Here is a 22212-nt window from a genome sequence, read left to right as displayed (position 1 = left end):
GGCGACTGAGGAAAGGAGAGGAATGAGATGAGATTGAAAAATTCGATTTGTTCTTTCTTTGTGGAATCAACTTAGGTTGAGGGCTGGGAGACAGATATTAGAGGGCAAGGTTGAAGAATAAGGAAATAGAAACAATAATTCTTGAATATGTTGAAGTTTGGGGGAAAAAGAATGAAGAAAGCTTGGTAGTTTGTGCCATAGGGTTGAGGCTGATTATTTTCCTTCCAGCACCAACTTTGCCTCTCAAAGCAATTTTGGAACTCCTTTTCTGGAATGGTCTTCAGAGCTGTCCTCGTTACTTGTTGAGGTCTGAAAATTAAGCTCGCGAACTTGCCACTGTGCGTTTACATTGGTAGCACTGTACAAATAACTGTATTGGAACACACTTCCTACTTACCTGATCAGGCCCCAAATGACTTTTTTCCTTTATATAGGAAGTTTGAAAGGAAGACATTTTGGAAGGCAGTGGCGGAAGGATCGCCGGGGCCCAGCAGGTCAAGGCTGCGGTGGCCGGGAGCAGCCACTGCACTCCAGTCTGGGCAACTGAGTGAGACTACAACTCAAAAAAAAAAAAAAAAAGAAAGGAAGACATTTGATGTCATTCAGAACATCAAGGGTAGTACCATGATGGTTCCGGTGGCCATTTCAGAAAAAATGTCCCAAAATTGCTTTGACAGGTGGACCAGGCACTGGCATCAATGCATAGCTTCCCAAGGGGAGTACTTCAAAGGTGACTGTAGTGATATTCAGCAATGAGGTATGTAGCATTTATTCTAGGATGAATTCATGAACTTAATTGTCGGATTTTATATTGTTGAAGGGATTATACTTGTACAGGGAAAAGAATGCCTCGCTTCTTGAATGCACAGAGGGAGTCAACTCAAAAAGAATTAGTTTAACTCTTATTGAATTTCAGTGTTTATTGAATTGAGTGAGGTTTTCAGTTTTTAATTAAAGATAATTTTGATGAATTTGAAGAGTGCTTTTTGGATTCACAAACCCAATCTTTTTGAATCAGTTACTGATACTCAAGCAGAGTATTGATAAGAATTATTAGCAGAAAAGTGAATTTGGCTAATTCGAGCTATAATTCTCAACTGTACACTATGGCCCTGTAGGCAATTCTGGGACTACTTGAGGAACTAAAGGGACAAGCCAAATGGAAATCTATTTGTGGAAATCTGAAGAATTCACATGGGAGGTAACTCATTTTGAAAGAATGAGCCAAACAGAATGAATTTTACCTAATACAAAAGTCTAGGCTATTCACTCTTAATAGAACATGACAACTTTCACTTGTCTTTGTGTACAGCCTCCTAAGCCCATACGTACATCTTAGGAAGAAAAAGGACCTTTCAATGGACTCTGTGACACTTTGACACTCAAGCAACACGGTGGTGTCCTGCCGTATTATCACGTATTGGTCATCAGAGGATATGCTCATTCTGATTTCTTGCAAGTCAGTGCAAAGTTTCACAGGTTTGAGTCATCAGGAGAAAATTTCTGAATTGTCCCTGGCATTGAGGCGGAGAGACTGCTGAGAAGGTGAAGTCTTGTGGAAAGGTTACCACGACTGCATTCTCTGGCAGAGAAGCAGAGAAGCACCAGTTTTGCTGACAGAGTAGAGGGAGGTCCTCAGAGACATCAGATACTCCGCGGAACAGAGGAAGAATCTCTGTGGCAGCACAGAGAAATAGCAGTGCCTATCAGAGTAGTATGCGTCTTGAGCTCACTGAGAGCATATAGGACATCCCCTCAGAATTCTCAGAAATCATCACAGGGGACTTTGTAGGGGGCTGAAGACCAAAGGGTGAAATTAACAAGCCAGAAAAAGACAGCAAAACATAGGACATTATAGTTGTGGTCCTCTCGGGTCCCCCGCATTTCATTTAGTCCTATTAAAGTACTGCGTGTTCGGAATGGGATCATGTATTTCAGTGAGTGGTTGATTTAATGCATGGGGTTGAGTCAAACACTGGGGAGATATTCTAATTCTGAACCACCAAAAACTCTCCAAGGTATCAAACATAAGTAGATGAGCTTATGATTTTCTTTAAATACACTTGGGCACTGTCATTTGCAATCACACCTCTTAGTGTTAACAAAGTCACCACCAGCCAACACTAAACTGAGCGTTTTATTGTCACTACTTGACACAAATATTTCATGTATATATATAAAAGTATATCTATATGTTGTTGCGTTTCACGTGGATTCTTTTATACCCACTAGCACAGATAAAGTTATTATTGAAAAGGTCAAATAAATATTGAAAAACTAGAGTTTTGAAAAGGATAATAAAAGCCCTGTTAATTCTAAAATTTCTTTAGTAGGGTTTTGGGGAAAGAACACAAATTTTGATAATAAATGTAGCTTATTAAAATCCTATTAAATCCATTGCTATCTCTACCTCTATGTGTCTTGCTGTTTAAAAAATAACGTGACTTTTTTCTTTATCAGGGATTGAGGCATCTTTGTCCTAATATAGTCCTACTCAGTGCAAAGAGAGACTAAGAGAAGGTAAAAGCTGATGCAGATCTCATGAGACTGTCTAAAGCTAATAATAACGGCTTTAATGAGCCTTTCGGGTGTTGCTTACACTGCAATCACAGACTCTACAGAGTGGTGAAAGAAAACACTGAGAGTGTGGGTTCCCAGAGGAATAAGCTAAGATTAGGTAGTTAGCAGAGAAGGAAGAAAACAATATTTCTAGTGGAGTGCTAGATTAAGTTTCTGAGACCGCTGCTTCAGCGTCTGTCCAAGTATGTGTGTGATAAGTGACTGTCACAGGATGAAAGCTTCATGTGGAATGAGAACCCCAAAATATCCAACCTCTTTGACCTCTTCTCTGTCTCCTTAAGGTAGTGAAATTCTCAAGCTATGACATTCTCTGATTCTTCAACGAATACCGCAGTCCCTATTCTTTAAGGTAAAAAAATTGAAGATCCAAAAACAAATTCTAATATTTTCCACCCTCAGCTCACACGGGAAAAGCCTCACTAAAAACAAAGAGCTAAAAATAATGAAAATGAAGACAAGAGGAGATAATTATCTGACTTCAGAATTTTTAGAACTTGGGTGAGAACAAGCAATCATCAATAAATTATGTGCTTTGGATTATTTGTGTGTGTGCGTGGGGGGCGGGTGTTTGCTTTTTTTTTTTTTTCTTTACACATTAACTGTAGGAATAAATAGATTCTGGTCCATTTACTAACTTAAAAAGAATTAAATTGGTTGCTCTTTTTGAAAAGTAAGAAAAATGATCCATTTTGTTTTCATAAAACACATTTATTGGCATCAGTAATGGAATCAATTCTGAAATATTGTGAACTTCAGTGTAGTTTGATTCGATGGTTCTCATTGTCACCAAGATTCTGGATGTGTTTTTCTGGGATTGACTATCCCACTCGATGTATTCGTTTCATCCATAAGCTAGCCTTATTATGATATTACAAATGATTGCATCAGTTCACTTCGCAAATCAACACACTGGAGAGAAAGAAGACCTGTCTGTCCAGGCAAGCAAGGCAAAGTTCTAAGGGGCACTTTGTTTAGACCTTATTGGATGTCTTGCCCACCCCTTAATGTGACCTTTGAAATGGAACAAACCAGTTCTTTTAGTCTGGTTCACCACCTTCACTTTTGGTCTTTGGGTGAACTTTGACTTTCCACCATTGGGAGTCATTCAATGGTGGAAGATGGATAGTAAAGAGGTGACCAGGAATGTTCAATTTGTTTTATTTACTTTCCTTAAAAATTGTTCACCCCGCATATGGCTTTTTTTTTTTTAACGTCTAAATGAACTGGTTAAACCAAGGATCTTGTTCTATTACTCTGGCTTCTTTTTCTCCACGCACTAAGCAACTGAATTAACCTTTCTTCACAACATTTCATACATCTTTTACTCTTGAAGGAAATGATCTACTATAATTGAAAAATGACTTCAGGATTCAGCTCTCAAAATATGAAATGATAATATATTCCTATCAGAATCATTATCTTCCCTTATTTGATATTTTTATTGCCGTCTAATCTTATATCAATTTAGTACGGTGTAAGCAAGTTTTAGGAACATTATTTAGACGTTCCTAAAAGCAAAAACTCATACAGGAATTTTTTAAAAGGAAGACAACAAGATGAGGCAGGACTTTACTTCGATTTTTATTCTCTAAATCTTATTAGATAGACTTTTTTTTTTCACCTTCTGGAATTAAAATTATTTGCCTATTTCTCTTCATTTTTTTGTAGTTGGGAAATATTATTGCAGGATTTTATTTTACTTATTTCTGTCCACTTCTGTGCTGCACACTTTCTACCAGCATTAATTTCTGCTGTTGTGAAAATACTGACAAATTTTATTACTGACCCCAAACCTGGCAGGTTAAAATTTAAGTAGTGATGATGTGGTATTAATGGAGCTTGTGAATATTTATTATTGAAAGATCCAAGGTGGCTTGGCCACATGGAACATATTGTTCCTCTGCTTTTCTGCAGCATATGGAGGGTTCACATTTGCATTTTAACCTAATCAAATATCAAATATTAATACAATCAAGAGGGGTCTAAATATTTGGGAGAGTACTGTGACTTTTTAAATTATAAATATGAATAATGGACTTGGCTAAGTTACAAAACTTAAGGATAATCAGAGCTTTGAGTTTTTTAAAATAACTCTTCCATTGTGCCTGTCCTGAAAGTAATTAATATGTTTCTAACAACAAACGTACTTAAAATAGAAAAGAAAACCAGTCCCAGTCTACTAGGTTTTATCACAATCATTTTCCTCTTATATTGAAAAGTGAAACAACTAAATTTGCTTCAAAAGGTTTTCATTCATTAATATTTTTTTCATTAAATATCTAGCACAAATAAGTATAAATAAGGCCATGGCCAACTATTATCAATTTGTATTGCGTGTATTAATGTGGTTTGTACTGATGTAACCTTCTTGTTTATCATTTAAAATATTGATATGAACTTCTATGAGAGAACTGTAATATAGGAACATTCTAACACTGGAAATGCTATAAATAGCATATGAAGTTGCTTACATTCAATCATATCATCATCTTTTTGACAGCATGTATATTAAAACAGTTGATGAACAGCATGTTCTATTAAAGAGTCCTGAAGTTCTATTGCAGTGAGCTATTCCTTGAAGACTAATATTGATCACCACTTGACAGGTCTTGCAGTTCGTTTTTTACTCAAGGAAACCATGACACATAATACATAGCTTAGGACCATGTTGCATATAGTAAAGGAATAAGGGGAAAAAAGGATATGAATATTTTAGTGTTGGATATAGAAAATATACCAGATTTTTCTTCTATTTCATAGCGTTGCTTTAAGTAAACAGGGTGAACAAATCAAAGAAAAATATCTCAGAGCCTCAAGATGATATAGTTTGAATGAGATGTGATGCAGGTATTACATCTCAGGGAATGTCTTCATTATGTTTGACATAACAAAACAAACTTTTAACACACACAAAAATTTACTCTGTATATACTAGCAAAACCCTACTGTATACACGGTTGTGTACCTATTCATTGGAAACTCTCTTCAGTTTAGGACAATTACTTTTCTGCATGGCAAACAGTGCCAAAATAATGTAAATAAATAGTAGGCATTTAATTTCCACATTGGCCAGTGAAGTTAGAAAGTTATTGGATGATAGGATTAAAAAAAAGCTTCTATTAATGTTAATAGAAAAAAAAGAGTAATGAACTTTTAGAAGCAGTTTGACATGAGCTTAGTATAGTATAGCATGAACATGGTCTCTGGATGAGATGACTAAATTCACTTGCCTGAATGACCCTGAACATGTGACTTGACCTCATTAGACTTCAGTCTCCCCATCTATTAAATGGCCATGATACTTGCATGAACTTCACAGGGCTGTGCCTGATTACACAGAAAGCGCTCTAAGCATTAGCTTGTGTTTTTGGTCATGGTCTAAGAAATAAGTTTCAGCTTTTGGTCGTAGTCGTTGTTCCTGGCATAAGGAATACTAGAATTCAATTTTTTTCTTCTAAATATTTAAAACATAAAGACAGTATAGGTTTATTTAACTGTTATTTTTTGGGGGGGAGGGGGGTGAGTTGGAGTTTCACTCTTGTCGTCCAGTCTGGAGTGCAATGGCACACTCACAGCCAGCACAACCTCAACCTGCTGGGCTCAGGTGATCCTTCTGCTTCAACCTTCCAAGTAGCTGGAACTACAGATGCACGCCACTATGCTCAACTAGTTTTTTGGTGTGATTTATTGTAGAGATGAGGTCTCACCAAGTTGCTCAGGGTGGTCTCGAACCCCAGGCTCAGGTAATCCTCTTGCCTCGGCCTCCCAAAGTGCTGGGATTACAGGCTGAGCCACGGTGCATGGCCTTACTGTTATTTTATATGCCTAATCTCATTGATATTAGTGGCAAAACATTACTCAATTCTAAAAGTAGTAGTTAAATTTAAAGCAGTATATTTGAGCAATAACCTATTTTTTTCTAAAATAGGAGGTTGATAACATGGAGTTTTAACTCAAGTCTCCAATATTATGAAAGGTTTTCAACGTACACTTGAAATCAAATTTAAAAAATCTAGTTATTTTTGTACAATCTTCTTTTTCCATAAGTGATGTTAAACCGCCCTGATATGAAAAAAAAAAAAAAACCAAAAACTCAGTAATGACATGCTACCTGTTTGATTGGTACACTGAATATGACGTTCAAAATTCCAAGTAATTACATTCCGAGATGCATCGTTAGATCTAAGAGTCGTGAAGACAGCAACCACCTTATTATTTCAAGATTATGAAGATATGGAATGTGGCAAAATATAGAAGGATTTGGGAAATAGGCTAAAAGTTTTGATACTAAATTAATTTTAGTTTTAGTTAAGGATTCCAGCAGTTACTCCAATTAATTCTTATTTTTCATAAGAAGTTCTTACAACCACTTCCAAATTTAAAATTCTCTCAAACATGATGGTTTCAAAATTTCCACCCTTTATACTTCTGTGCTAGTAATAAAGTCAGGCTCTAGGAGGTTCATTGGAAATAACTCACAGAAGACTGAAAAACAACATACATTTTATTCAAGTCAAATAATATTATATCATTTTCATTCATAAATATACTCTAAAAGGATTGCAATAAGATTCTATTTAATAAACACAAATTTCAAAAAGATGCACATCCTTATGTTTTGTGTATTTTTCATTTGTATAATTAGCAAAACCATCTATTTTAAATACAGAATCATTTATAGGTACAATTCAATTGGATCCTCTAATTCATTCAAAATTGTAGATATTTTTAAAGCTGACCAAGTCCAATTCAAAATGTATTTTTATATTACACTACTTTTCTCCTTCCAAATGCCATGAGTTTTCTCCATCCAAATTCATTAAATTCAGAAAATGCTTTTAATGTATATGTGCTTGATACTGTCAGAAATTTATTTGAAGAAAGTTATGAAAGGAATAATAATGCTTAGCTCTTTGAACAGCATAATAGAGTTCATAAAAACCCTGAATGGCATCTACATGTATCATTAGGGGTTGGCATAAATATAGTTTGACAAAAATAGAATGGGACTAAGAGTCAAGGTTAATGGGCTCCTTATTTACTCATGAAAAGTTAAACAAGTCATGTAACTGAAAGGTACACTTTTCTTATCTGGAAAATATGGATAATCCTCTTCTGACTATTTTACAGAGTTGTTATGAATATGAAGCAAATCAAATATTTGTAAAGTTGTTTGAAATCATTCATAGTGCTAGTGAACTGAAGACATCAAAATGTAGCCGGCTGTGATGGTCTCAGTTTGCCTAATCGCACAAAATACAAAACATTCAATTTCATGTCACTCTCTCGATTCCTGTGACCATTATCACTGGCGGCATGAATTTAACTTGCTGAATTTAGGGTTGGCCTAAAATGGTTACCGCCTTCAAAAATATACTATTTGCCCTCTCTCCAACTTACGGCACATTCAGCCTGAATCCATTTCAGTTCATGTTCAAATCTGTCCTCAATTGCTTTCAGATGCCAGGCAGTTGAAACTTATCTAGAAGAAAACCTAGGGGGAGTTTAGTGCTGCTGCATTCTTGGCAATTGTAGACATATCTAATTTCAAATTTTAGGCATGTATAAGAATAAAGGGTGTCAGAGGGAGATTCACAGTACAGTACTCAATTCATCAGACAGAGGAGACGATGATCACAGCATTTTGATACTTCATTTACTAAACAAGCTGCTTCTTATTGATATATTTGGGAAGTCACTTCAGTCTGTTCTCTGAATTTTAAAGCATACATGTAAGTTCGAAATGTGCAACATGCTGTACTAAAAAGTCAGAATCACAAAGGACTTAGCCCAGAACATCTGCTTTCCTTGCCGATATCCCTGCAGACACACCCTTTGGTCTTACTGTTTTTAGACAGTAACAGGCCATGGTTGATAATGCAGTTTCTAAAATAAATAAAACTACTCTCTTTGGAAATATGGCCCTATGCATGCTCTTTACATAAATCATTTAAATCAATTAAATTGAATATATTTATCAAGGTTACACTATGAATTTAGGAGTGCATTACTTGAACAGATTCAAGGTATTCTTCTATCTACATTATAAAAATAATGCATATTTACATTTCACCAATTCAGAACTCTGAAAGTTTAATCAAGACTAACTTTAAACATTTGGCAAGAAATAATATTTTTGGATTTTATAATTTGCGTGGTTGTGAAAACTTTCTTAAAAATCCCAAATTGAACAGACTATGTTGCCTTTAGTCATGTTAATTAAATATTGGCTGTAGTTATAACTAATATTTTAAAATACATTAATAAAAAGAAAAGGTTGAGCTATGGAGATTCATTAATTCTCAAATAAGTAATACTCTCATGGCATTCATTTAGGCAAAGCAAGATGAGAGGTGGACCCCTTTATAGCTTTTCATGTGGATGTTTTTGCTATGTATATGCATAGCCTGTATCTTTAGTATGTTTTTGATCAGGTTTTAAAGTACCCTTCCTATGAATAACAATAATATATGCTATATATTGAATAATATTGAGCCCAGTCATCTAACAGAGACTAAATTGTGCTATAAGTGGGGAAAGAAAAAAGTTTTTCGAGCACCTTAGGCAAATTAGTTAGCAGGTCTTCAAGATTAATTTATTCATTAAATTTACATGCAAAATATACTGAAAAATGGATTCATTTACTTGGATAATTGAGGCCTCAAGCTCAAGTTTTTCATTAACTATTCAGATAATTTAGGCAAGTTTTTTTTTCTTTTTTATACTTGAATTATCTTGATAATTGCTTCTTCTTGACTTTATAAGGGGGAAAATAGACTGGAAAAATCCCTCATAGTCTGCCAAGTGTTTTTCTTGTTACCATTTTTGCTCACAATGTCTTTCTGATATCCTATCTGTGAAATTTAATGAATAGTAATTAGTTACCTGTTTCCTTCCAAAGCGTGCATTGGTGATTGATGCTGTAGAGAAATTGTCTACCTACTTATCGCCTGTGTGTGTGTGTTTTATATCTATCTATATTTATATCTATATCTATACACACATATATGATATACACATGTATATCATAGTACATCTATGTGTGTGTATATACACACATACACACACACACACACACATACACACACACACATACATACACACACAAATAATTTTTGCCAGTTGGATAAAATTTATTTCTATTGGGTTTGATGGTCTCACTGATATGCCTATTTAGGATATTATTAGCTGGTCATAGAATCATCACTAAATGCATTACACTATTCACTTTGAGTAATCATTCGGTTGTTGAAGGAGGTGGTGATATAATTATGCAAATAGTTGGGTGAGAAACTGATAACTTGGCAGTTTTTGTGTGTGGTTCTGGTTTGAGGGAATTAAATTTCATGATACTGGGAGGTGCCTAACAAGCGTTCTTAGGAAGGCTATGGATGGACTTGACTGTGTTAAAGAATCTGCAATTGTGTCTGTATGTATTTGGGAATTCTATTCCTCATCTCGTTCATTTGAAACTCCTTCCAGTTTTTCCAAAGAACCATGCTTTCTTTGAGACCTCTGTGAGCCTGCATAAGATGCCTTCTCTTTCTGGAATGCCCTTGCTTGCCTTCCTCTGTTCCCTTCTATTGCCTGTATTTCCCTCTTTTCTCTTTATAACCCCTAGACCTTTTCAATGTTTCACCATCACATGATATTTTCTTGATAAATTTTAGTTGCTGTCACTTGCATTAAAGTTTTAGCTCCTCAGTGACTTCTCTCTTTCTCCAGTCACCACTCAAGATTCAATCAACATCATAGCCACTTGTTTTTATGTACTCCTCATTTATGTTGATATTTCTTCCCCTCTGCCTCTACCACCCATTACCGAGATGACAATGTGAGTCAGAACTGTCCACTAGGACTCTGCATTGATGTAATTGTTCTATCTCTGCACTGTCCAGGAAAGTAAGCATCGACCCCACATGATTATCCCGCACTTGAATTGTGGCTGGTGCTGAAGGATGGAGGGACTATATTTGTGACTTCATTTAATTCAATTAATGAACATTTACCTCAAGACAGCCAGAGTGGCTAATGGCTATTGCATTGGAGAGTGTAACTTTGGAGCTTGTCATCACTATTAACCTCTTAAGATGCAGAATCACAATGTAGAAAAGTCTGCGTTTGCCCCATCATGTCCAGCTCCCATAGTTTAATATTCTTACTTAAATATTGTTCAGGTTCACAAAGCACTCCAGTTCTTCACTCTCCTTTCATTTGCTTCATAGCTTCCCTTTCATTCTTACTTAGTTTGCATGCCTTCATCTATTATCATAATCACTCTCTTGCCCCACTTACCCTATGTCAAGCTAAATTGGCAAAACCACAGCCCTAACCCAACTTCTGGCAAACTTTATATTAGAAAAAGACCCATTTAATGGCCTGGAAGGAAAAACAAAACACAGATACGGCCAACCTGTCTCATTTAAATTAAAGATCATGTATTACTCAACACTGTCAAAAGATCTTAATGTGCTTTTCTGATTACTCATGTTCCTACTCTTCAAAATGACCAGTTCATACCATATGTCTTCTTAAACATAAACATTATGTCTTGAACTGTCAATGGCACTTGATAATATACCCTAATATTTTACTTGAGGAAATCAGATAAGACAACTTCATCTTACCACCAAATTTATCTCCTACCTCCATCTGTTCCCATAGTCATGTTGACCATCCTCAAAAGTGAGTTCCAAACTTAAATATTTTGCACTGGTTGTTCTCTCTTCCTCCTTCAAATTGTCCCATGTTTGACTCATTCCTACCATTCAGGTTTGTGGTCAAAGAGCATCTCTTTAGGGAGGCCTTCCTGGACTAGGTTACACATCCTCTTTTACTGAAGCCATCAATATGCATTCTGTTCATCTTGATTATCATTTTAGAATGATGACTTTATAAAATTATCTTGTCTATTGGCTTACTTGTACAATATCTGTTTCCTCTAGAGGTAAGTTTTTGAGCATTATCTGGGATGGCAGATTGAAAGAATACCAGTATTTAGATATTTCCCATTACTCCTTCCTGGAAGATTGTAGGTCTCTCACATTTTTTGTTGAATGAACAGATCAAGGATGAAAGGAAATAATGAAATTGTCCTTTTGAACTCAGTCAAGCTATTATCTCGTCTTGAATTCTTTACTCGTCTTTAACCATATCCACAGTTCTAGAAAAAGTGTCCATCCACTGTCTTCTTATAGCTACCTATATTCCCTATTGATGCCTAAAAATCTGTTTCCTTCACTCCTTCCTACACCATAAACTTGTGGATGAGTGTCTAAATACTACTATTTCTTTCTGCCATACTTAACACAACAGTGACTCATAGTAAGTGTCTTGTTGGCACCTTTGTCATGGACATTCTTAATTTTGCAGTTTCTCTGGGTGCTATCATATTTGTTTTTTCCTCTGATGCCCTTTCCATGTTGATTTATCCACACTGATGTCTTCATAGTCATTGTTGCAAAAATGAATTTTAGTTTACTATCTGTAGAACAGACATCTCCTTTTTCTTTCATACCTACTGCTTATCTGACATCTCATCACCAAACAGTTCTTTTCAATAATTCCCTGTAGCAATAAATTGTAGTATCAGACACTGAGTACGTCAGAGATGAGATGTCACTACTACACTTTTTTCTTTCTTACCATATTTAAGCTTTCATCAAGCCTTGGCAATTCTGCCTCTAAGATATAGTACAAAACCATTTACTCCTGTCTGTTTCAACCATCATGCTTTTTGTCCTATTATGACTTCTGACCTGGAATTATGAAATAAACAAATTACTCATCATTATGGTCTACATTTGTTCTTCTCCAGTCTTGACTCGGCAATATTGCTAGACTCATCATCTAAAAATTGGTATCTGGTTATATCATTCTGCTGCTTTAAATAGCCCTTTAATGATTCATTATTATTTCTTATGTAAAAACGTGTATTAAACAGGCTTACATGAGATACAACGTACCTATCTCTCAAGCTACTCTCCTACACATTTTCTCTATCTCAGCCCCAGTGTCTTCCCCAGTTACCTAGTGGTACATCCACCTGGAGACTATCTTTATTGCTGATCTTTTAAATCATCACCTCTTATTCACCTTTCAGGTCTCAAGATCAAATGTTACTTTATGAAGAACATAAAGTATAATCTTTACAAAGAACATAAATTATACTCCTGTGTATTTTTATAGCTCTCTGTCTGTATGAATTTCTCAATGAATCAGAATGATTATGGCAGACTAAAACTGATAGATGACAATGATACATTTTCCTGTGCACTAATTTTTGATTTTTTCCCATGCGCCATAATTTTACAATTCCATAAAAATCTGTAAACTTTCTTTTACTGCACCCTCAAAATTATACAAGTGAGGAAATTGAGATTTAGATTGTCAAATACTAAGTGACAGAAGTGTCACTTAAAACCAGGTGTTTTGACTGCACTGCACAGTCCTTTTTAGATCAGGATAGCCAAGTTTGTTGGTATGATCATATCTAAGTTTTTTTTTTTTTTCAGATCTTAAAGTAACCTATAAAAGTAACATGCTTGGAATGTATAGTATTATGTTGTTTACAGAATCTTTTTGTGGTACTTAAATGGTCTGGTTTTTGCTTAACCTGGCTCTTCATTGTTCTTGATGGCTGGTTCTTGATGGCTGTTCACACCTTTTATTAAAGAGAGGGAGCAAATACTTTTTAGGATTCTGGCTTCAAGCTGTTGCAAGAACAAATTATTCTATGCTTACAATTTATAGTATAATGATAAACATTTTTAAAAGAAAAAACATGCATCTTATATTCAATGAGGTGCATTGTTTTCTTAGAGAATTATGAGCAACAAGGATTTTGAAACAATTTTGCTGCATATGACTCATGAATAAACTCTCTCTTCATTGTAGAAGGCACCGTCTTTGCCCCATTATTAGATGAAATAAACCCAAGGACAAAAGAAATCAAGAGGTAATCCTTTTGGCAATCTTGTCATGCAGTTTCTGCAAAACATTCCCTGCAGTGCAGGATTGTTCAAAGCTTCACATGCTGAGTCTTGCTTGCTGCTGTGTGAAAAAACTAGCTGCTTCTTGCTGAGAAAGATTTTCTGAAAAAGAAAAGGAATGGAGTGACTTGCTGTATCTGTATGGTCCAAGGTTTTGGCGGAACCCAAGGCCACGTTTCAGTGATCCCTTCTATTTGTTTCACATCTTGTGCCCTGATTGGCGGAAAGTACCTGACTTTGAGAAGGGAACATTTCATGTAACGGTGCCCTATTTTTTCCAAGACGCTTCTTTTCCAATAGCGACCCCTTATTTTTCATACTTTACCGAGCTCTATGCCTTCTTAATCCTATTAGTTATCGATGTCAAAAACATGTGGCATTATAAAACAACAAAAATAGACAACTCCTGTAATATTTACAACACATATACAGCAAATGCTGAAGATTGTGCAAGAAATTTTCATTTTATGAAATTTTCAGACTCACTGGCAGTGTATCTGCATTTCATGTTTGGGGTAGAGATACATGGGATTAGAGAGTGATACTTGCTCTCAAAGTTGCTCACTTTGAGAAGTGAAGATGCATTTGAACATAGAAAGTGCTTTAGAAGCAAACGTCCTGTGAAAGAGACAGAAATTTTGCTGTGTAATGTGAAAATGAAATGGCCAGTGTATTACAGTAGATTAGCTTTCTCTTAGTCAATTGTCAACCAGCCATACACTTTGAACAAATCTTTATCAAATGAACATATTAGTGTAAATAGTGCAAAGAAAATGCAAATTAGAAATCCACAGATGTTATGCTTGCTTTGAAAAATGGCTGTGATTTTAGTGGTATATTTTTGTTTGGCCAAAAGCATTTCACACAAATATGAAATAAAAAAGGTTAAATATTATATTTTTAGACTGTTCTTTGCAAAGAATGTTTCTCTTTCTGGTATTATCAAGAATTATAAAATGCAAAATTCTAAAGACCTCTTAAAGATTACTTCTCTTCTTGTCTTTTAGACAATGAAACAGTTGAGAGTGGTCAAAGTCTCCCAAAGACAGTTAATGAGAAGGGAATTTCAGTCTAGTGTTCATATAGTGTTCATTTGATTTCCTTATTTAGTATATATAAATTTCAAAACATCATAGGCTCAAGTAGATAGTATTAAAAAACTAAAACAATAAATAAAGTGAAGTCTTCAAGTTTAACTTTCAATAACTGGACTTCAATTTCTGTTGCTGAAATTGCTTATTACATAGACGGGCAGTATAAAATATTTCTCAAAATATCTATGAAATAAAGGGTGAGTTGATTAAGAATCTATCATTTCCTTAACCTATTCATTTCTTCAAATTTAAGCTCAAAACACTAATGCAAATTATAATTTAAAACAACTGTCAAAATGAGAATATTATGTTAAATATATGGTAACTGTAGAAATATTTAGCAACCTTTTAAGAATAGCAGGTACTTTATAAATGTTTGTAGAATAAACAAATCGTGTGGAATCACAGATATGTTCTAGCTTCTAGAAACTTTTGATGCCATTCAATATTTTGACTATGTCTCTTACAACAAAGTATAGTATAGTGAAAACATTAGGCAAATATAAAAAGTATCTTGCTTTCACAAACGTGGCTTTTTTGGCTGCCTTCTCAAATAATTATTATTTTTTTTGAGTTGGAGTCTCACTCTGTTGCCCAGACTGGAGTGCAGTGGCCGCTCCCAGCCACCGCAGCCTCGACCCGCTGAGCTCCAGCGATCCTTCCACCTCAGCCTTCCAAGTAGCTGGAACTACAGGCACGCGCTACCATGCCTGGCTAATTTTTTTGATTTATTGTAGAGATGAGGTCTCGCCAAGTTGCCCAGGCGGGTCTCAAACCCGCAGGCTCAGGCAATCCACTCACCTCAGCCTCCCAAGAGCGCGGGATTACAGGCTGAACCACCGAGCCCAGCTTGATAATTACTTTTAATACTCATTTTATTTTTAAAAATAAACTTGTTTATTTTTGATTTGTAGATTAGTTGCAAAGATAGTACAGATCATTTTTATCTACTTATCATCCAGTTTCTCCCTAACATTTACGTCTTGTACAAACACGATGCTTTTGTCAAAACAAAGACATTGACATTGGTAAATGACTACTCACAATGGATTTCACCAGTTTTTCCATGAATGCCATTTTTCGAATAGAGGATCCCATTGTCTAATAAAGGATACTGCCGTCATGGCTCCTTGGTCTTCTCTGAGTCTATGACAACTCCTCTGTCTTTTTAGATAACCTTGACAGATTTGAAGGGAAGTAGTCAGATATGATGTAGATACAACGGTCCCCATCCTTTGGCATCAGGGACCAGTTTTGTGGAAGACAATTTTTTTATGGACAGTGGAGGAGGCAGGGAGATCATCAGGCATTAGATGCTCATGAGGAGTGCACAACCAAGATCCCTTGCATGTGCAATTCACCATAGGGTTTATGCTCCTATGAGAATCTAATGCCGCCACTGACCTGACAGAAGTAGAACCCTCTCACCTGCTGCTCACCTCCTGCTGTGTTACCAGTTCCTTATAGGCCACAGACTGGTGCTGGTCCACCAGCAGGGGATTGGGAAATCTTGATGTAGAGTACACCTAAAGTTTATTTGGCTGAGGATTTTCTTATGCTCACATTGGAGGTGTAGGTTTTGGAGAACACCACAGAGGTGAAGTGAACTTCTGATTACCTAATGTCAGAGATTACATGATATAAATATGAAATATCCCTGGTGATGTTAACCTTGATGAAGTTAAGGTCTGTCAGCTGTCTCCACCATAAAGTAACTTTCTTTTTTCATACTGTGTTCTTTAGAAGGGAATTACTCTTCCAACCTACACTCAGAGATTCACCTTCTGTGGGAAGGAGAGTTTATGTAAATTATTTGGAATTCTGTAAAGAAGATTTGTTCCCATTTTATTTTGCAAATTAAAATGCAACAGCGATGCTATTGTATATCATTTAAATTTTATTTCATGACTTTAATTTTTTAGCTTTAAACCTAACTGGCTAGTCTACAATGCTTTCTTTGGGAACCCAAAGTAAATGTTTAATATTTAGGAGTATAGGAAACAGAATATATATATATTCAGTCTCCTGAGTAGCTGGGACTACAGGCATGTGCAACTATGATGTGTGGCTAACATTTTGATTTTGTAGAGATTAAGTCTTGCTATGTTGCCTAAACTGATCTTGAACTCCTGGGCTCAAGTAATCTTCTTGCCTTGGAGTCCCAAAGTGCTGAGAATATAGGAGTGAGCCACCATGCCCGGCTCTTACTGTTTTTTTTAGCTTGTTTTCATATATGTTCTAATATAACTCAATCTGGAACATTCTTATTTAGTCTTTTGGCAAATGTCAAGATAACACTCTTATTTCTCCAGTAGGGAATCATGGTAGGAGGGAGTTTCATGTCGCTTGGCAGACCTAGAAAAATGCTCAGTTTTAGTTTTCCTAAATTAATTAAAGTATATTAGTATACTTTATTAAAGCTAATAATCTACCAACTAAGAAATAAAAAGATGACAGCTAAAAATAATATTATGAGATGTAACCAAACACAACTGTTTCTTTTTGCATGTAGACAGACAGAGTATAATGAGCAAAACTTGCAACTACATTCCACAATAAGGGAACATACTTTCCAAAAGCCTCAGCTCTAAGGGATTTGAGTGTATGCTTTGGAAAGACTGAATAGCTGACTCATTGTCACCTCTAGGGGCAACAAGAGACATCCAGAAACAAAAGATCTGGCATATGTATCGGTCTGTGGCCACTGAGTGCCTGGTAAGTGAGTAACAAAACTTAAAATCAATACAGATTTTTTTGGGAAGTCCATGAAGAGATTTTTCAAATAAAGGATACTATGTTCAAACAGATGACTACCCATAAGGATATGGCTGGCTCCATTCAACAGAGAATATGTTTTGGAAGGAGCACACTACTCTCAACTATGCCGTGAGCAAAGAGTGCAAGTGATCTCAACTTTATAACATACATTGCTAATATCACATAGTATACAACACATCATGAGAATAGTTTCTCAAAAAGAAATAATAGATTGGGCAACATTTTGGGAATGGAAAAATTCTCACAGGTGTTAGGAATGATTATTAATTACATAATAATTCTCAGTTTGCTACTTGAGAGAGTTGTCAGTTTGGTGACAGTTTTTACCTAACACCAACAGCACTGAACTATGATTTCATCTGAAAGTGAAATATTTGGCTTTGAGACCTTTCAAGTTTTTTTCCTCCCTCATCAATAAATTATATCTAAATGGGACTAGCATTTTCAACAATTTAATCATTTGTGGTTCACCTAAACTTTATCTAGCCCATGCACAATTAGGCATGATATGCCAGTTCACCTGTGACCTCTGCTTGTGTCTTGGACCAGAAGTGACACATTGACAGTTAAGTAGAAAGCTCTTGCACTGAACATTCCTCATAAGCCAGCAGGATGTGCAAAGCCTCAGCTTGAAATATGAAGATAAAAGAGACTCAGAAGTGACATGAAGAAATGGACTTCAACTTCTTTTTAGTCTATCTGCAAATTTCTCAAACAATTTGCTCTCCTTGTCCTTACTGTCGCTCTGGTTTAGACATCCTCAGCTCTCCCCATTCCCTGTGTACCCCCGCTTCTCCCACTGCTCCCCTTTCTCCGCGGTGTGGCTTTCTGCAAATCTGTTCTCTAAATCAGATTTGATTTTTCTGAAATGCAGTCATGTAATTCTCTCTCTTAAGATGCTCTGTTATTTTCCCATGTCTCTCATGATAAAATCCAAATTGGTTTGCATGGCCATTGAAGTCCTTCATGACGTGGACTTTGTTCACCTCTCCACGCTCTTTACTGTTTCTACTTTTTGGTTTTCAGATCTCAGATTCCTAGTTCTTGGCCTTACTGTCTTTGGTGCATGTTGCTCCTTGAATCCGGAATACTCTATTTCAGTCTTTTGAAAAGGTTTTCCCTACATCTGAGAATGGTTCAAGTACCTTATCGGTGTTATAACAGCCACTCTCTGCATATCTCATTATTGTACCTTTGTGTGCTTTCCTAACTGTCCTCTTGTCTGCTTTTTCCACCAGACTGAAAACTCCTTGATTAAGGGCTACAATATTACTTATATTCCCAATTAGTGACACAGTGGCCTATATACATTAGGTATTCATTCAATATTTGACAAATGTATGTTGAAGCAATATTTTCAAGTTTATTTCCAGTTAAATGATCTATTTCTATTATATAGAGATATGCATTTAAAAAGCAGAACATTTCCAACTATTTTCAGATTGTATGTGTTTATTACTGCAATTTACTAATGTATTCAGATTTATAAAATAAAAAACTATATTGTCTATATTTGAAAAAAAACTATAGATCAGATGCTATAAAAATTTCCTTCTCAGTTTCTTTACAAAGCTTCACGACTTTTTTTCAAAATCATCCATTAGGTCTTTAATTTTAGAATCTAATTCTGACAATCTAATTAAATTTTGATGAAATTGTGATCAATATTGAGTTATGTTACAGATATAGCAAAATAACAATTAACATTTTTACTACAAATATTTCAAGTTGGGATTTTTTAATATATAGATAATCTAAAGTGAATGAAACTCAGAGTAGCATATTCACATACATGACATGTAAGACATTCATTAAGAAGGCAGATTCAACAGTGGAGTCGCTTTATTTGAGATGGAATCAAGGCATAAATCACAGCTGGTCTAAGCATTGCTCATAGGCACTGAAACATAAAGGACCCTGCAGAAGGGGAAACAATAATTGAACCACCACTGTGGTATTGTTGAGAAAACCTTATTTTGTCGAGATTCCAACCTTCTGTCAAGATTCCAACAATCGAGGACACTTAGAATGTCAGTAAATGACACTACTTACCAAATCTCTGCCTTCAGTAGCTCTTCAAGGGTCAAGGAGGCTGTTCTCACCTGGGAATCTTTGGAGTAGTTCACTTGCCACCAAATAGTTCTGCACTTAAGGAGAACATTATCTCTTGCTGTCAATGGCCCTACATTTGAATTATAACAGTCTAATAACATCCATTTAGTACTAATCATATGACAAGTATTTTCCAAGTACTATCTTCCTTAATCATGAATACCTTCAATGAGAAGGGATGTCACTTTTTATATAAAAATACAAATTCAAAAGTTTAATCACGTGGTCAAGATAACAGAACACATAAATGGCTAGGGAAGAATTCAGAATCACATCCTTTGGCTTCATAGTCCAAGACACTAGTCAAGAAAAATGACACATATTACCATCAGAAAAGGAAATTGTCTCATGTTACCTTTATCTTGAAAAAAATATTGTACTGTCCTAATTAATTTGATTTTGTAAACATCATATATTTCTTTCACAATCACGTAACTCTTTCTACTTCCAAAGAGGAACATAGGTCTGGGGAATTTCATTTTCAAGTTTAGATAATGTTGTGTTCCAAGGAGACCTCTGATGTTGGCTTTGACACTTAAAGATGGTGTGAAGAAAAAGTGATTAAAGCTGTCTGATGGTACTCTCATTTTAAGAATACAGCAGTTTCATCACCTTTTTTCACTAAGAGTATTATGTATGCTGTTTATACAAGTATTTTTTAGGCTTGTGTATATTCATTTTTTTAAGGCATCCCAAATGACAGCAATTACTGCAGGACCACAAGTAAATCAAATCAAGAACCCAAAGGCAGTAGCATGTACAGCTAAAACAAACAAATAACAACAAAAATGAAACAAACAAAAAAACCCGAGTCATGCAACTGTGATCTATTGAGAACAACATAGCCCCTCTGTGGATTCAAATTTCTAATCGTATAATCTTGATTTCTCTGAAAATAATACATATCATTCAGAGCATGTTGCTAGCCCTTGGTATAATGCAAGCACATTTCTCTTATTTTAGCAATTTTCTTTTTTTTTTCTTTGGAGTTACATAAGGTCTATTAACTTCAAAAGTTATTTCCACAGACTATTCAAGATAGTAGAAAGTTGTCATGATATCCAAGTCAGGTTTCTCTGTAGCGTAAAGAATAAGTGTGAAAAAAGATTTCTGGTCTTGTGAAAACCAAAGCAAATTATTGTAACACAACATTTCTGATCTTGTGAATAACATTTCTGATCTTGTAAAGTTGAATGAAATTGCAGTGTCTGAAGAGAGGCAGAGCTCTCAGTGTATAAAATGATATGCCATTTTGTTGCCAGGAGTCTTTGTTTTACATCAGAGTTAAACTCCATGGCTAAAGCAACAAACAGAATTTCTCAAATATTCTTACATATATCACATTTCAGAAAGCTAGTTGGCTCATATCTCTCAGTCTTTTTTCTTTTTTTTAGTCAGAGTCTCACTCTGTCACCTAGACTGAAGTGTAGTGGTATGCTCTCAGTTACTGCAGCCTTGACCTGCTGGGCTCAAGCGGTCTTCCACCTCAGTCTTTCAGGTAGCCAGAACTACAAGCATGTACCACCATGCCTGCCTAATTTTTTGATTTATTGTAGGTATGAGGTCTTGCCAAGTAGCCCAGGCTGGTCTCAAACTCCTGGGCTCAGGCTATTCTCTCGCCTCTGCCTCCCAAGGCTCTGGATTGCAGGCGTGACTCATTGTGGCCAGCCTCATATTTCTGAGTTTGTAGGGAATAAATTACTCATTGTATGTGACTGCTTTAGAGGTCATGTTAATACTATGAAGTTCTAAGTATAAATCTCAAAATATTAAAGTTTATTAGGACTTGAAGAAAGGTTTTATATATATATATATATATATATATATATAGTATTCTTATATATGAATACTAAGAAAAAGGAAAAAATCCAAATAACTATTAAAAATTGCTTCTGTCTTGATCTGAACTTGTTTATAACTTAATCAAATTAATTTACTTCTTTTTATTTATTGTGCAAATGCAGATTTGTGTCTCTAAGTCTTTTTCATCAAATTTCCCAAATTAATGTATCTGATGTACATAACAAATAAAGGAGAGAAGCACAAAGATATTTTTCTGCCTGGGACTGGGTCTAGAAAAATTACAAAATATTTTCCATGAGAATTTACTGCTATAGCCTTTTCCTCATGCTGTTTCTTGGAGTTGGGGTTTAATGTTAGCATTAGCAAAAATTAGCTTCTAAAAGCTAAGTCTCTATAGAAATTCCATAGATAAAACACTAACAATTACAATCTTAATTCCAAAGTTGCAAAACACATAAGAAAACAAGTCATCATCAACAAAAGTTAAACAGCAAAGTGAAGATCTAGAACTCAAACAAATTCAGATATTAGAATTGAAAAAAAAATTATACATGAAGCATATTAAAATATTGAAGAAAGGAAAATGTAATATAATAAGATACAAATTAATATCTTTTAAAACAGTTAGATTAGTAAAAAATATACATAAAAGTAAATACTATTAACAATTTAATCACAACAGACATGTGGTTAGTGCTATTTATAAGCAAATGTTTTAAAGAGGAAAAATATTATTATTGCTATAATTCAAGAGGTCAGGTAAAACAATAAACTAGAGGCAAGTGAAGGAAATAACTAATAAATTGGACATCTAAAAACTCCATATTATGAAGTTTTGAAAAAAGTCTAGCATT

The sequence above is a fragment of the Carlito syrichta genome, unplaced genomic scaffold (genome assembly GCF_000164805.1).
Source record: "Carlito syrichta isolate Samal-C Ts95f unplaced genomic scaffold, Tarsius_syrichta-2.0.1 Scaffold311317, whole genome shotgun sequence".
NCBI classification, from domain to species: domain Eukaryota; kingdom Metazoa; phylum Chordata; class Mammalia; order Primates; family Tarsiidae; genus Carlito; species Carlito syrichta.
Note: the sequence above shows the minus strand (reverse complement) of the source record.